Source organism: Cyprinodon variegatus, unplaced genomic scaffold, assembly GCF_000732505.1.
Source record: "Cyprinodon variegatus isolate N-32 unplaced genomic scaffold, C_variegatus-1.0 Scaffold218, whole genome shotgun sequence".
Classification (NCBI taxonomy): domain Eukaryota; kingdom Metazoa; phylum Chordata; class Actinopteri; order Cyprinodontiformes; family Cyprinodontidae; genus Cyprinodon; species Cyprinodon variegatus.
Genome location: NW_015150671.1, coordinates 1,120,631 through 1,132,260, shown reverse-complemented (window position 1 = coordinate 1,132,260; position 11,630 = coordinate 1,120,631). Strand labels below are relative to the sequence as shown.

General features: G+C 37.3%; 1 protein-coding gene across 2 annotated transcripts in view; it reads left to right on the top strand.

Moving 5' to 3' along the window:
- The first annotated feature begins 16 nt into the window (after window positions 1–16).
- LOC107088457 (bone morphogenetic protein receptor type-1B-like) overlaps window positions 17–11,630 on the top strand; it is a 56,038-nt gene continuing 44,424 nt past the window's right edge. The window contains exon 1 of one of the 2 annotated variants that reach the window (XM_015380637.1): window positions 17–117. The gene's annotated coding sequence lies outside the window, so the exon portion shown is untranslated. The remainder of the gene's footprint in view (window positions 118–11,630) is intronic. The other variant, XM_015380638.1, reaches the window with a different exon arrangement.

The window sequence follows — 11,630 nt, the reverse complement described above, 5'->3', positions numbered from 1 at the left end:
TTTTTTTTTTTTTTTTAGGTACGACTGAGGGCATTTAGAGACAAAACTGGGACACAGTTGGCAAATATTCAAGGTTATTTTTCTCCCTGAAGACAGTGAAATGATAGAGTGAAACAAGTGAGTATCCCTTCAGATTTTTATTGCAGTACATGTATCTTCCAGTATAGCATAAGATCATAAATAACATACAGAATATATAGTAGTTTATCTGTTTAAACATTTCTTCACTAAGACAGAATACAGTGCCTTGCAAAAGTATTCATGCTGTGAGTATACTGTATTTAACAGAAAACACCACCTAATTTGGAAGAGTTTGAGAAAAAGGATACCTGTCTGTTTCTAGACTAAAATCCAATTGAGAATCTTTGACCTCAAAAGGGTTGTTCAAATAGCTTCTGCTGTTTTGCAAAGAAACTGGTCAAAATTATTCTGTCTAAATATTCAAAGCTTTTTAAAAAAGTAGTTGGTCTATATTTACTCTGCATGTTCAGTATAGTACTTTTATTACAGATGCACGGAGACCATATTTCTTTAAACTGAGTTGGTATAAAGTTATTTATCATTGCCCAATGCTAGTAAAAATATGAATACTATATATAAACTTAGCCATAATTTTCTTTTTGAGTTTTGATCATAATCTCTAAGATTTTAAGGATACATAGTTTTTTTTATTTTTTTTTATTTATTTTTTATCTTGGATCCACCACAAGTGAGATGCAGTAGAGGGAGCTTTTTCGGGAAGAAGTTGAGGCCCTTCATCAGAAAAGCAACTCTTGACAGCTGCAGCTCCACTTCACTGTCTTGATACCATGATTTTTTTTATCAAACATAAAAGTGGTATCGGTCCAGAGCACTGGCTTGTCTTTCACATACAAGTACTAGTATCATTGTTTCCCTATTCTTTCAGATTTACAGATAGGAAAATCTTTTAATTTCATTAGGTTCCATTGGCGATCCAGGATACAGGATATTTGAATACTTTTCTGAAACAAGTCTGGAGTTCAGTGTGTGCTGACTATTTTAAACAATGTTGTCTAAATTGTTTTTTTCCATTCAAGACTCAGTGAGACATTTATGCATTTGCCAGCTCTACAGTTGCTCTGTGATGCTTTTTGAGAATAATTACTGCATTGTGTTTCCAAGTAGCACACCCCCTTATCCAGGAACAGGCTGAACGTACACATACAATACTAGCTGTGGTTTCTGAACAGGTTCTGGCATCAATTGGAGGATTAAGGAGCAAGCCAAAAAACAGGTGGCAGGTGACAAACTAATGTCAACACTTGACAAAAAAAGCTGCACAGAGTTAATTCAGCCACGTGAAAACAAAAGGTGAATCATGTTGTGGGAGAAGTTGCAAACCCCTGTGTGCTGTGTATATCAATCATATCCTTTCAGAATTGTTGCTACATGTTTTCCCGATTTTCTAAACTTTCCAAACTGCGTCACGGAGGTAATTTCTCTTTGAGGTATTTAATGTAACTCTAAAACATCTGATATGCCTAAACCTCTCACAGCTATACGACCCTCTGGCATTCAGCCTAATGTATGTCTGGGTAGCTTTTTAATGGTGATTAGGCTTCCTTGTTTTTCTTTGTAAGTGGCACAGATTAGCGGTGACATCACTGAAAGGAAAGTTATACGCTTGCTTTAGCAAATTAGTTAAGGTTGAGTCTGGTCTCAACGTAGCATGTGGGAAAAAACTCAGCATTTTGCTTTCGTTGGCTTGATTGGTGTAGAAACTTTTTGATAACTGGAGAATAAGCCATTCTCTTTTTTTAAACCATTAAATTACACTTTAAAAAATGGCTTTTGTTCCTTGGCTCCCTGCAGACATACTCGAGGACTTTCAGCTCTTGAAATTAACTTTAAAAAGAAAAACGAGTTGGCTGCACCAGTCATCTGTCCTTCATCTTTAGTTACGGCTTTATCCAGTCTAAGAGAGAAGCTTCTCCCTCTGTCTTTTCCAGGCCTCCTCTGAGGCTCGGAGAATTTAGAGGAGAGGCTGGATCAGATTACAAGAAAGAGAGAGAGGAACCGCTTGGTAACCTGCTACACCCTGGATTGTTATTGCAGGTGTTTGAGAGCAGTTACAGCTGTTAATTTACTTTGTGTAGTGACACATGTGGAGCGGGAGTCACTGAGGAACAGCCTGCACTGGTTCTTGTTGGCGTGCCAAAGATCACAGACTGACATTTTAAAGATGAGAAGATGCTTTACCAGATAAAAGACTAGATATTTGTAAAGGTCTAGAGAATTTACGTATGTTCATGGTTAATTCATTACATTTTTTACGTGTCTTAAATAAATAAAAATAATATTTATCAGCAAATGAGGATCAGACTGTGGTTTATGATTTGAGTTAAGATGGCCAAATCTGATTTTTGTTTTTCTTTTGTTTTAGCTTTTTTGTTTATAGCTGTCGTTTTTGGGTTCCAGGGGCTGGAATCGTATCTAAGATAGATTTTATGTGTATAATTCCAACTGATTTAAGACACAGTTGGGCCGAAAGGTATGGTGAAGATGCAGAAACCACGTGCTTAAATTAAAAAAATTCCACATATTGTAAGAAAGCAGATTTGAGATCACAGTATATTCATGGGCATCCTCTAACATCTTGATTTGATTGGCAGAAAACCGATAAATACCAATAACATTGTAGTGTCATGTTTTCCAAAACTTAGTATCTATGTTTAATCATTTCTTTAGGTTGTGGAGACAATAAGATTTCATTCTTCATCATTATTAATCCCATATCTTAAATCCCACAATAAAAAGGTCCAAATTTTCACTTGATACTTTGATCTATGTGCCTGATCTCTGTGCAGTGGTTACCACATGTCACTTGCTTACACTTGTACATTGTTATTCATAAGGACAAAAGATATCGAGGAGAAAATCAAAGAAAAAGACAAAAATGCCCTAAGTTATGAGACATTTGCTTTGCAGATGGTGGATTCCCTGCGGAGATAGTCGAGCTTTACCACAACAAAAAGATGCAGTATTATGAATCATCTCGTGTGAAATTCATTATAGTTAGAAGAATAACAAACTGGGAGAAGCTATGATGTAACTAAACAGCCGCTTTTAGTGACTGGCTAGTTCAAGTGGTAAGTCACCCGTCCTGCGAACAGGAAGCCTAGGTTCGCATGCCAGCTCGGGGGATGAGCTGCCAGTGTGGTGGAGAACCTTCACACTAATCCCTGCTTTGGGGACTTGTGGTTAGGCCATTGCTGCTGGAATCCTGAGGTTCTTAGTTCAAGCCCCACTCCCTCAGACTACCACTCTGGCTTGCTGAGCAAGATCCTTAACCTCCATGTTGCTCCCCGGGCGCCGCACAATGGAACCCACTGCTCCCCAAGCGGAAGGGTTAAAGAGAGTTGATTTTGTTCTTCTGTACTTGTTACAAGGTAATGATGATAAAACGCTGAAAACAAACAAACAAACAAAAAAAAAACAGATTCAACAAAGCAATCTTGCAAAGACAAAACAATTGGTATAACATTTTTTGCTAAAGTACTGATTTCTGAGTACAGTTGAGTCAGAAGTTGTCAACGTTCCATTTCAGTTATATTTAGCCCATCAGTTTTTGACCTTTTTATAGTTTAGTTAGTTACATCATAGCTTCTCCCAGTTTGTTATTCTTCTCACTATAATGAATTTCGCACGAGATGATTCATAATACTGCATCTTTTTGTTGTGGTAAAGCTTGACTGTCTCCACAGGGAATGGTTAGTTATTTATTTTTCTGGAGTGGTCAGGCTATGTTTCTGGTGTGGAACTTTTGCTTCTTTGCCTACCTCACTTTGGGTACGAACAACATAATAGTTTGGTATACTTTTCCTAAAGCTCATCATTAATAAATGTCTGCACATTTTCTTCCAGGGGAAAAGGGAGTTGGAAAATAAATGCCTTTGTTTAAGTTGCCTACATAACTTTTTTTAGTTTAGTTTTTTTTTAGTTTTTTTAGTTGAAACGCAGGGTGTTCCCTACCGTTTGAAATGTGTTTGTTTTACCTTCCAAATGGTCTGCAAATTAAACTGTAGGTAACCTTGGGTGGACTGTTCTGTAGATGGTAGCGCAAATGGCTGAGAGGGAAAGGGGAGCAGGGAGGAAAACCTCAAATGTGAAAATGACTGGAACTCCCAGGGTTTTCAAAACAGAAACCAGGATTTTATTACAAATACCTGGACAACTGAGAACATGGAAAAACCCTCCCATACATGTGCCCAGCTCTTGGGTTGGTTAGAGAAATCATAGGAATTATTTAAATAAAACAAATGACTCCTAGTCCAGGGAGCCAGCATGTCTTGCTACAGAACAGTATACATCGGTCACATGCAGGAGGGATTTAGTCATGAGGGAAAAATTGACCTCTGTCTGTGGATCAAGCAGAGAAAGCTATTTCTCGGACCTGACTATAGCCTATTGAGTCCGTTAAGATTTATACTTCTGCATGTGAAAGACTAATGATGAAGCGTCAATCAAAAGCAGAGTAAAGCTTTGTCAGCATACATGCAGTCAATTTGCAGGGCCTATCAAGATTCTCCATTATGTTCTTTCATTAGGTTTCTGTAAAGGTGTAGGCTGGAGCTGTTACACCATCAATCTGACTGTCTTATGTTAATGCCATTTTGGTCTGACAGTCTGCTAGTTAGAGTTTAACTGCAAGCAGTAAAGCAGAGCAAAATAAAAGCAAAGGGAGGTAGACAGTCCTGAGAGGCCAAGCTGGAATTTAGTCCCTAAATCTGAACCTTCCCCAGAGGTCAGTCAAGAAGGATGAGAAGAGTGGGGGGTGAGGAGATCCATCAGCAAAGAGAAAGCCCCCAGGGTTTCTTCTTGGAAATCTGACATTGCCTGTAAACATGCTTGGAATGGCAAACTCAGTCTTTGTTTGGTGCTTTCATCAAATTTATCACATGTGAACAGGCCCAGTTCCAGTACCGGAATTCTGTACATGTTGTAATGATATCCTGCCTCAGGAGGAAAACCTGCCTTGAGAGTTGAGTTTGATGTATTTTTCTTTTAATTTGTTTTACCCTCCATGTTTTTTTTGTTTTTTTTGAGTGACTAAATATTTTCCGTCCCCTTAGTATTCCAGTAATAGAAGCAAACTGAGCTACGTAGGCAAGGATAGGGTCTGTTAACATGTCCATTTTATTCCCATACAGTACAGATATTTTTAATCCTAAGAGATGGAAAAACGAAAAAAATGGAAGATATCAAAAGTATGAATGACTTTGGAATACTGTAGTACACAAGGATGTCTGTGGCTTGGTCCGATGGTGTACTGAGGCTGATTTGGAGTGCGACTGGGCCTCTGGGGTCCAGAGTTTTTCCAGGCAGGGTCCCTGGGGAGGTTAGATGTGGGCCGGTTGTTCCTTCACGGTGGGGTGCAGTTGGGTGGGGTTGGGGTTCATTGGAACTCCTGGAGACTGGGTGCATGCTGTTTTTGGGATGTGCGTCAGTGGACATTAGTTACCAGCCTGTTGGCTGTCCAGGGTGGATCGGGTGGGCCTGAGAAGACCTGGTGTCCATTGGATGGCCTGCCCTTTGTTGGGGTACCTGCTGGGGGTGGAGGGGGCTGTGAAAACAACTCAACCTGAGTATCCTAGTCTTATTTCATTTTAGACATCCCAATGGGGTGGACGACGGTGTGGTGGAAGTAGCAGTCTTGGAGTTTTTTTCTAGGTGTTCACGGATACTCTAATACTAAATATTAAACTGCAGCTACAGATATACACCAACCTGAATAATACTCTGTAATAACCATAGGTTTTGCCTACCACTCACATCTTTTCTAGCTTTTTTAGATGTTTACTTTGGTTGTCTGCAAACTTCTTTTTGCTCTTGGTATGTTCTCTGTTTTCGGCCCCTCATTTCATAGAGGTATAGAAGTAGACGTCTATGAGTTAATTTATATCTTCTCTGTTGTCTATTCTTGTTGCTTTGTTTTATGTTCTCTCTTTTCATGCTCTCTTTCCTGTATTTATCTCTTTCTCTCTCCCCTTAGTTCTTATACCCTCTGTTTTTCCTCACCTCACTTTGTCTCTGAGTCCTTGTATGCAATTTGCTTGTGAAAGTAAATCTGCTGGGTTATCATCTAGATCTGGGACATCTATTCCTAGAGCCATATTGGCAAAACAGGACACACACCTACACACACAAAACAGTATACAATAATGGCAGGTAATAAATACAACAATAAAAGGTCTAATAATCTACATTTTAGATAAAAATAATTATGTAAACAACATGAAAATATCAGAGCAAAACTTTGCAATGCTATTTACATATATAAGTTTCCATTTTTTAAAAACCCATTATTGCCTTATTAGGGTAAATCACACTAGAAAACTACTACTGAACATTGCTATGCAAAATATCAAGCTAAGGCTAGCCACATTTAGCTATCTTGCCACCTTACTGGAACAGACTGGTTTACCTCCCATCTCCAGCTTTTAGTGAATTATGTCATCAGAGTTTATCACTTGTGTGCACCTTCATTGATCTCGACTGAATTGATTTAGTCAGTGAATATGTTTCTTAGATGATGACATGATTTGTTTTATAAAACACATCAGTTTTTTTTTTTATGGAGCTTTTGGCAGTAACCAAACCAGCACAGATTTCTGTTGTCTTTTCACACATGCCTCTGCTTTAGTCCATGTGTAAATTGGATCAGTCATCATTCAGATGTCCGGGGTTACCTTTGGGTTGAATTTATTTCTTACTGCATCTAATCGGTTATTCACCCTCTCTCTGTCTAGATTAGACACAGAATGACAGGACATCTATTTCTTGCCTTTCCCAGATGCATGTAGACCAGTGCATGTGTACCCTTGAAATATATATCCGGGAAAGTGGATAAATGTTCTGTCCTAGTACCAGGGGATCTAGTGCTAAAATGATCTGGCAAACTTAAACTCATGGATATGCTTGCAGTTCCAGTTTTTTTTAATGAAGCTTACACTCAGAGCACTTGTATTGCTTATTTCTCTAGTGGGGGATGGATGCATACCAATTTACGTTTTAGAAACAAGTAGAAATTGTTATCTTTTGGGATTTATTTTTCAGTACACCCTTTCATTTTAGAAGTCTAATGCCAATCAAAGTTTCAACAAAGGTGTAAGACTAACCCTTTGATAAGGCCCAAATGTCTTTAATAGGTCTTCTCTTTCAACAACGTCAACAAACCTGAACAGGAAGAAATGAAAGAAAACCATATTCAAAACCAAAATTTTAATGGGTTTGCACAAAGAAAGTTATATTCAAAATTGAGTTTTTACAAGATTTTTTTTTTTATTGCTTATCCCTATAATTTATGAAAATGTATTTAAATGATGTCAAAAACCTGCTCCGTTAGTGTAGTGTGATGTACGTAGAGGCTGAGATTTTTTATTTTTTTTTTCTAAATTAGTTTACAGGAAACATTTCTTTTATCTCTAGCTTATTTGTTATTTTTTAAACATGTCAAAAAAACATTAAAGAATAGTGTGAATACACATAGACCAATCTTACGTCCCCTGATGCTGAAACTCCACTCAATACACCTTTAGTTTCAGTTTTAGCTGAAAGGTGCTGCCCAGATTCTTGTGGCACAGGCAGCATTCTGCAAGTTTGTTTGTTATTCTCTGTGTGAACGCTTAGTAGGAACAGATAAAATCTGACCTTTTAAGACTCTTAGTAAACTATCTTCAGACATGTTGGGTGTTATGGAAATGTACTGTATGCAATGTAATACAGTATATTTGATGCACATATCTAAAGAAAAGTCTTCATTATGTTGTAGAGGTGCATCTTTTTTTTTTTTTTGCTCTTAAATACTGGAATTCCTGATGGGATCTCTTAAAAGGGACTTTATGTACTTTAAACCCTGTTTACGGTAATCCTGAAATATTCAGATAAAACTGAAGTCATTCCCTGATCTCTGCTGGCTACATACAGAAATGGAAGGTTTGATGATTTGGTGTGAAAAATAACTAGTCAACCTTTTCACATTGATAAAACCAGGGCAATATGGAGAGGCATGTTAAGAAAGAAAATCTAAGTTTGGAGACGCTTTCCTTATTTGGAGTTAAATTTGCCTTGGCAGAGTAAGAAATAAAGGAAAAGCTTTAGTCTCACTCCAGAGGATTGAGATCTGGCAGCTCTAATTCACTTATAGTACAGGTAAACACATTTATAAAGCACAAAACTTCAATCATATTTGAAGCAGATTTTGAACAGCAACTGATGACAAGATTTTGTTTCTTTTGAAATTGCAGACCTGCATATGACTGTTGGTTTAGCTTTCAGTATTTCATTTCCACTCATATGGAATTTCTTATTCAAAAACATGTATGCAACATTTTATGAGGGATTTGCAAAATCCTTTTTAGTTTTGCGTAGACAGTTAAGCCAAATGTCACTTGGACTCTAAATAATAAAGGATATACCCCAAAAAGATATATTCTTCGTAGTACCGACCACTGCTGTGTTTAAACCAAAAATAAATAGGCTATTACTACAAAATCATATTAAGAACACTTACTAAGCACAGGAAACCTCCATTATATCAACATCTGAAAGCGTATATAAATCTTTGTCCCACTTTAAAACATAATTTTCTTTCCAACCAATAGTTTATTACAGCTTTACAAAACTTGAAGCAGTTTTTTACTATACTGGATATGTTTCAAAAACAGTTTAAACAAAAACTGTCTTGTTTAAACAGTTTAAAGCTATAAATATGTGACACTGGATGCTTCTTTCAACCATTCATAGAGAGAGGTGATGAAACTGAGCGAGCCAGATTTCATCACGTTAAGCTAAAGTGGCCTCTTTATAGAAAATCCAGAAGAAAAAGTAGATAAAACAGAGAATAGAAATGCCAATAATCAAGTAATATTTAATCCTTGCATTTAACCTAAATGCATTTAAACTAAATGCAAGGATTGCAAGACTGTTTATCGTGTTTTATGATTAATTTTCACATGGAGCCATGTGGGTTTGGAGAGCTATTAATTTCCTATCATATTCACTTTTTGTATTAGTCTGATATTGAAATTAGTTCAAACAATTGAAATGTTGAAATATTAAAAAAAGGGGGAAAAAAAGAAATCTGTGGGTGTAAAAATACTTTTTCAGACGACTATATCTCCTCATGAAGGTGTAAAGTTATAAAATGTTTTTTTTTTCTAGTCTCATTGATTTACTTTACAGCATTCTGTAATTTTTAAGTGGCTATGTTCAGATTTTACATCCATAATATGACAACTATGATTATGAAGTTTCTATAATTGACACATTTTCCTTTTAGGAGTTATGCAACTTTTTTTCAATTCAGTTTAAAAGGATCTGATCAGATTTATGTGGTAAATATAACATTTAAGTCAATAATATAATATCAATATTATATATGCAATAAAATTGGTTAAAAAAAATCAAACTGAGGGAATTTGTGTAGGTCTATCCTGGACTTCTCCATTTCATAAGGGGATCCCTTAATCCACAGCGGTTGCTCAAATCCAAGTACAATTCATCGCATAAACTGTGTGACATTCACACCAGGTTTGTACATTTCTCACTGATTCCTGATAACTTGTACCCTCTGAAAATTACATCATGGGTTTCAGGTTAGCACTGTGGCTTTGGTTCCCAGAGGGACACAGAGCTGAAGTGTACACCAAGAGAACAGATCCATGCTGGGAATCGACATTCATTCAGTCCCCCCTCTCTTCCCCTTCTACTCAGATACACACACACACACCTACACCTTCAGACACACACAAACACACAGCTGACCTCTGCACCACCCCAGACAGGGATCAGAAATTGTTATGAGCTTGGTAAGGCTTTGCTGACAGATGAGACAGATGTCTGTTCCCCACTTGTAGTAGTTTTGTCTATGATGTGTACGAAGTTGAAAAATCTTTAAATTTAACTGAATAACTAGAGTAAATTCACTCTATGTAATTAGATGGCCTATGTTTGAAATTGTTTTCTCATTAATAAGGAACTTTCAGTGTCCTGAGTGTTTTTGCTTAGCTGAATATGTACAGTATGTACATATTTTTTTAAGAGACATGCTGTTTGGATTATAAAGGATATGGTATTGATTTTAGTTTTTTTTAAACAAAAAGTGATACAATAAATGCATTTTCAAGCCAGCTAAAGAAACTTCTGTATTTAAAGACAACCTTTGCTTTAACACCTTGAAAACTAGTTTAGGATATGCATCATGGATTCATATTCTACCTTCAAACTAAATTGAAATGATTTATGTCTGTTTATATTAGTTTGCTTTCTGTTTTTTAAGTAAATGCTATAAGATGTAAGTGGGAATGTTTCCTACTTCACCCACAAGCGGGGATGTATAACCACTGGCCGTTCCGACATTGCTTCTCTTTACAGAGTTCCGTTATATAAATACGGCCCTCCACTATATGCCCATATATTCCATGCAAAACTTGTTTCAACCCAAAGTCTGCATAAGATGTTGGCTGTCTTTTTAAGAACAATACATGTGAAAATGCCACCTTGGGCTGTTGATGTATATCACAATACACATCTGATCGGTATAAATAGAAAATAGGTCTGATAGAAAGGTCTATAATTTCACCAAACTCTGATCCAGAACAAAGAGGATTGTGGGGGATGTAGGCAAAGAAAAGGATTGAGGTTCTCAACCTCTCATGGTCAGGCTTAAGAAGGTTGGAAATTGGCTGACCTCTTTGTATGTATGATTATCGACAGATATGAAAGGCTTGTATTCTGATACATGTTTTGTCAAATTGCTCAGCCCTCGCAACGGACTAAAACAGTTAGTGGATTTAATGTGCTGTTGCAGTTAATTTATTTATTTGTTATTTTAACTATAAGGGAAGTTCTTCAGGGTGGCTTGAGATCAGGAACCTGCCTTTTGATATTTAAATTTTTGTTTGAATAAGTCTTGTTTTGCCTTTTTTCTCTTAATATCAGTCAAACAGAACCTTCTGGGGTCGGAGTGCAAGTTAACGTGTGACATCCTAGAGTAACTGCCTTGTGGCGTGTTCAACAGTGCTGCACTAAGCAAAAGGCAACCAGCTAATTCTATATTAAAAAATATTATTACAAACTTTGACAATTTCTGAAGATGTTTTTATCAAAAATGTGGAACCAACAATTAACACTAATTGTGAACTGCTTGTTTAGTGCAGCTGATGTAGAACTGAAAGGAATGTTATGTCCAAGAAGGCTCTGCGGGAAGACAGCCCAGGCATGATGATAACTGCTAATCAAGTTTAGATGCCATTGGATTTTTTAGCTCTTTTATTTTGTGATATAATAAACCAGGCTGCACAGTGGCCAGGTAGCACTGCTGCCTTGCAGCAAGAAGGTACTGGGTTCAAGTCCAGCCTGGATATTTCAGCGGGAGTTTGAATGTTGTCCCCATGCCTGCATGGGTTCTCTCCGGGTACCCAGGCTTCCTCCCACAGTCTTAACAACATGACTGTTAGGCTAATTGGCTTCTCTAAATTCTCCTTTGGTGTGAGTGTGTGTGTGTGTGAATGGTTGTTTGTCTGTGTTAGTTTGCGATAGACTGGCGACCTGCCCAGGGTGTACCCCGCCTCTCGCCCGTAGACAGCTGGAGATAGGCGCCAGCACCC